The following is a 5997-nucleotide window of genomic DNA, read 5'->3' on the forward strand; positions in this document are numbered from 1 at the left end:
ATATTTGGGTTCACTTTGTTCTATTGTTTTAGAAACTTGTTGTTCTGTTATGTGCTTGAAATAAAGGCTGCAGAATATGATTTTTGCTTGACAACACTTTGTGCACCCCAACAATGTTTTTTTCTTTGGCTCCTTTATTGCCTTGATGACTCTGTTTGGTATGCCTTTCATTTGTTTGGTGTATATGGGCTGAAGACATGCAAATTCTTGCTCGGTGGATCATTTGTCCAACTTATATTTGGTGAAGCTTATTGTTCCGGCTTTTGTTGATTCAAATTACTTTGGTCACTCACGCATTGTTGAGTTGGTTAGGAAGCTTTGCACTCTCATGGTTTAGTTGAGTGTTGGTGATGATTCATTCTCTCTTAGTTAAAAGCTTTTGATTGATAGGCTTTTATCTGCTCTTTGGATCGTTGATGTAGTTTGTTTTGGGTATGTCTACCCTTGTGCCTTTGGTTTGGATTTTCTTTGGATTTTTTTTTCTCGTTATGCTTCATGGTTTGAATGCATCAACATGAATTTGTTTTATATGGTTTGAAGACACATCACATGGCTATGCATCTCTATTGGCTTGCATTTGGTTATTCTTGTATCGGCTCGGCATTGGAGGGCATCTCTTTTTATCTTTGGAACCTTGGTCTTGTTGCTTCATGGTACCTTTGGTGTCAAGTTTGTTCAACATATGACCTCCTTCCATTGTAAACTTTGGCCCTTCCTTGCACTTCTTTTTCTTTTGGATATCATCATTGATTTTGGATATCCTTGTTCTTCTTGTCTTGTGCTTATGTTCATGATGGATTAGCCATGTTGATAAGCTTCCGTCATGAATGGTTAAGCGTTATGCTTGTCCAAGGATGGTTAAGCGTCGTTTTTCTTCTTCTTCTTCTTGTGCTTCGTCTTGAGTTATTGAAAACTCTTGATGGTTAAGCGTTGTGCCTTAATTGGCTTTGTTGATGATTGCTTCTACCGGATGGTGGTTAAGCGTTGCTTTGATGCTCCTTCTTTCAATTGGTTCAACCTTGAGTTGTGGTTACTTCTTGTTGGATAAGCACTTGTTTGATGACTATTTTTTTTAGCCGATGTGTTCCCGACATCTTTCCTTGTATTTTCTCATTTCAAGTTGGAAGTGTTTTGAACACCTTCCAACTTGAGGGGGACTATTAGAGATACTAGTTTGTAGTAGTATATATACTTGTAATAACCCCATTAGTGGGATAACTTTCTCAATTGTAATAATATTCATTTCCATCAATAAGATACTTTCATAGCTTTTCTCTCATTCCTTCCATGGATGCCATGTTTCCTAACAAAAATCACTCACATTAAACTAAGCAAAGGCTTATACGAGATCTAATGGTTAAACTTGATTAGAGATTGTACTTCTCACCAATGGACTTTAGAAGTGGAGGGAGCCTTGGGTTTTTATGACTTTTATTATATTGTTTGGATTCCAACCTTGTTTATGAATTACCGTCTAAGTAATATTAGATGGCGATGATTCGATCATGGTGATCTATTTGACGTGTTTCTAAAACACATATTGCTCGTTTAGTTGGATTGAAGATATTTATTGATTGAGTCTTGCCCACTCTAAAACAATTTTTTATTGTTTTTTAATGCATTTGTCCTTTATCTATCATTAAAGGCTACAAAAGAAATAAAAACGAGGAAAGATGGGAAACATCATATTATCTTAGATACTTACCTATTGAGTGAGTTGAAGAGATAGGCAAGACACATCTTTGGTATATACTTTAACTAAAGGATGATTTATTTATTTATTTATTTGCAATTGTGTAAGTGGTAAAAGCTATTTACTTGAAGTAAATTTAGCATGTGATACTCCTCTTTACATTACTATTTGTTGTTGTATTTGACCCAATGGTAAATGTCAATCGAGACGAATCATAAAATAGATGCTATTGAGAATGTAAAATAAATCATGTCATTCTCATTTTTAATATGCATTACTTTTGGTCCTATAATAATTTCAGTTTATGAATAAATATTTTGTCATTTAATCGGTTCATTATTCTTGTATAAAACTTTTTTTTTTCTTGAGCGATCTTGTATAAAACCTTGTCATCGTCGAATACTATTATATTTTGTTTTTGTGTTATTATGTGCATATCATGAAAGGTTATACAATCCTTCAAAAAAAATGAAAGGTCATACAAGAAATTAAAGTTTGGTTCGGACATTTTGTTACCAAAAATCGATCTAATCCGAACCGTTACACCATAATCGCCGAATACTATTGTATTTTTGTTTTTATGTTATTATGTGCATATCATGAAAGGTTATACAAGAAATGAAAGTTGGATACAAAATATTTATGTTAGATCATTTATCGAGTGACATAAAGGAACAAACACAACACATGAATGTATGTAAAAGACTTTCAAAAATAACACTAGTTTACAAAAGATTTTTTTTTTTTTTTTTACAAAAGAATTTCTTGCATCTTCATAAGTTATGTTTTTTCACATCAAAAGAAGAAAAACATGATTAAAATTCTCACGTTAATTTATGGTATGCTCATCCTTATTTCCCTATTTTTCTTGCAAGGGTTGTAAACACCGGTATGCCATTTTCCTAATCCTTTTCAAATGTTCTACTCTACCTTATGAATAATTTTTCGTTCATTTTTAATACCTCCTTACTTCTTGTTATAAATTAAAGGAATAATTGCATTACGTAAGAATGATGAAGAATGTTTAATCATTTGTCCTTTATCTCTAATAGACATTTGTAGAAATAAACAATGCACTTGTTTGAAGCGTTCCAAGTTAAGTTGGAAATAACCTATATTTTACTTCTATGTCTACAACTTTATTGACCCATCTAATGTTTTCGCTTTTAAGATAACTTTAACATTTTGATTTATTTTAATTAAACCTTTCGGCTTTGCGGTACTTGCCACCACATGTTAATAAACATCTACATCGATAAATAAATGCGGTAACGACGGACATTTGAAGACTAACGAGTATCTGAATTGTTCGAAAATGAAATCATAGTTGGATCATGTCAAGAGTATAATTTATGTAAAAGACTTTCAACAATAACACTAGTTTACAAAAGAATTTCTTGCATCTCCATAAGTTATGTTTTTTCACATCAAAAGAAGAAAAACATGATTAAAATTTTCAAGTTTATTTTCCTTCAAAAAAAAAAATCTCAAGTTTATGGTATGATCATTCTTATTTCCCTATTTTTTTCTTGCAAGGGTTATAAACGCCGGTATGCCATTTTCCTAATCCTTTTCAAACGTTCTACTCTACATTATGAATAATTTTTCGTTCATTTTTAATAGCTCCTTACTTCTTGTTATACATTACGGGAATAATTGCATTCTGTAAGAATGATGAAGAATGTCTAATCATTTGTCCTCTATCTTTAATAGACATTTGTAGTAATAATTGATGCACTTGTTTGAAGCGTTCCAAGTTAAGTTGGAAATAACCTATATTTTACTTCTATGTCTACAACTTTATTTACCCATCTAATGTTTTCGCTTTTATGATAGCTTTAACGTTTTGATTTATTTTAATTAAATCTTTCAGCTTTGCGGACTTGCCACCACATGTTAATAAACATCTACATCGATAAATAAATACGGTAACAACGGACATTTGAAGACTAAGGAGTATCTGAATTGTTCGCCAATGAAATCATAGCCGGATCATGTCAAGAGTATAGTTTATGTAAAAGACTTTCAACAATAACACTAGTTTACAAAAAAATCTTGCATCTCCATAAGTTATGTTTTTTCACAGCAACACTTTACTCTTGTATCTTCGCAATTGTTACTTTCCTGTCGAGGACCAAGCCGTGCTATATGATATGTTAGCTTTTTCAATCGATTATCTAAACCGTAGGATCAACAACCATATCCCCCTTCAAAACACCATCAATTGGTATTCAACCAAAGCATTCATAGAGTCAATTGAAAAGCTTCCTCATTGAGGTAATATTTGATTTTATGAGTTTTGTTGCAATGCTGTTTTGATTTTGTTGGTATTCAACCAATTGCATCTCTTGAACTAGATATCCAACATATCTTTTTGATACTTTGTTTACTATAGACATTCTTGCTTGATATGCAACTTATCATCGAACTTTGTTTTAAGTTTAGTTTTAGTTCCAAGGGATTTATATAAAGGTAGTGAGATTGTTTGCTTTATTAATGAAGGTAGTGAGGTTATTGTTGATGTTAGTTTTGTGCTTTTATTAACTCTTTAGAATGTTGTTGCACGACTAACTTTGTTGATTCTAGTTAAACCTAAATTTACTTAAAATTTTACAATAATATCAAAATTGTCTTATCCATATAAAATTCTAAAAACCCTTTTTTTCATGATCATTCTAAACTTTCACCCACAAACCACCATAGATGTGAAACCAAGATCAAATATTGAATCACTATCCTTTTTATTGATCGGTACTCTATTCATAAACGTTAGTGAGTTTCATGAATTTCATTATCGAATAAAGTGACATATAAGCTAGACATGAATTTAGATTAAATAGGTATTGTTTCGGTAGATGTGAATTTAGACGTTATTTAAGATTACATATCAATTATTAAGGTAAACGTAATTTGATTTTACGTAGGCACAATTACTCACCGTGATAGGTTAGTGTAAATTCAATTTACGTACAATTACCCACTATCGAGGCTAGTGTAAATTCGGTTTACGTATGTACGGTTACACTATGAGAGGTTAGTGTAAATGTATAATTGCACTATGAGAGGTTAGTGTAAATTCGGTTTACGTATGTACAATTACCCACTACGAGAGGTTAGTGTAAATTAAATTTACGTATGTACAACTTATGTAGATTGCGCGTTAACATATATTTATACATACACACTCGTAAACTTAGTTTACATTAACCACGTAAACCGAGTTTACTAAGTTTAAAGGGTATATGTTGGTTATTCCGGAATGTAACTTCAGTATTTTGGGGTTTGAGTAGTATCTATCATCATAAAATACATGATATTGATAATGTAAAATAAATCACATCATTCTCATTTTTAATATGCATTTTTAATCGGTTCATTATTCTTGTATAAAACCTTGTCATCGTCGAATACTATTATATTTTTGTTGTGTTATTATGTGCATATCATGAAAGGTTATAAATACAAAATATTTATGTTAGATCATTTATCGAGTGATATAAAGGAACAAACACACATGAATGTATGTAAAAGACTTTTCACAATAACACTAGTTTACAAAAGAATTTCTTGCATCTCCATAAGTTATGTTTTTTCACATCAAAAGAAGAAAAACATGATTAAAATTCTCAAGTTTATTTTCCTTCAAAAAAAAAAATTCTCAAGTTTATTTATGGTATGATCATTCTTATTTCCCTATTTTTTCTTGCAAGGGTTGTAAACTCTAGTATGCCATTTTCCTAATCCTTTTCAAATGTTATACTCTACCTTATGAATAATTTTTCATTCATTTTTAATACCTCCTTACTTCTTGTTATACATTACGGGAATAATTGCATTCGTAAGAATGATGAATAATGTTTAATCATTTGTCCTCTATCTCTAATAGACATTTGTAGTAATAATCGATGCACTTGTTTGAAGCGTTCCAAGTTAAGTTGGAAATAACCTATATTTTACTTCTATGTCTACAACTTTATTTATCCATCTAATGTTTTCGCTTTTATGATAGCTTTCACATTCTGATTTATATTATTTAAACCTTTCAGCTATGGCCACCACATGTTAATAAACATCTACATCGATAAATAAATGCGGTAACAACGAACATTGAAAGACTAAGGTGTATCCGAATTGTTCGCCAGTCAAGTCATAGTCGGATCATGTCAAGAGTATGATTTATGGGTTGAAGTTCATTTCTGAATTGTAAAAAGTTTTATTTGATTAATTATGAACCCTTTTAACTTAAAGAGGAAATTCTAAAAAAAAAAAAAAATCTTGAGTTACTCTCTTGCTTTTATTTCATA

At 31.0% G+C, this 5997-nt stretch overlaps 1 long non-coding RNA gene across 1 annotated transcript; it reads left to right on the forward strand.

The window, feature by feature from the left end:
• Nucleotides 1-1942: 1942 nt before the first annotated feature.
• LOC146941152 (uncharacterized) lies at nt 1943-5997 on the forward strand. The gene is made up of 3 exons (XR_015032260.1): nt 1943-3449; nt 3567-3970; nt 5740-5997. It is a non-coding gene; the product is annotated as an uncharacterized LOC146941152 (long non-coding RNA).

The sequence above is a fragment of the Medicago sativa genome, chromosome 3, assembly GCF_051527215.1.
Source record: "Medicago sativa cultivar Bolivia chromosome 3, Bolivia_mono, whole genome shotgun sequence".
Taxonomy (NCBI): Eukaryota; Viridiplantae; Streptophyta; class Magnoliopsida; order Fabales; family Fabaceae; genus Medicago; species Medicago sativa.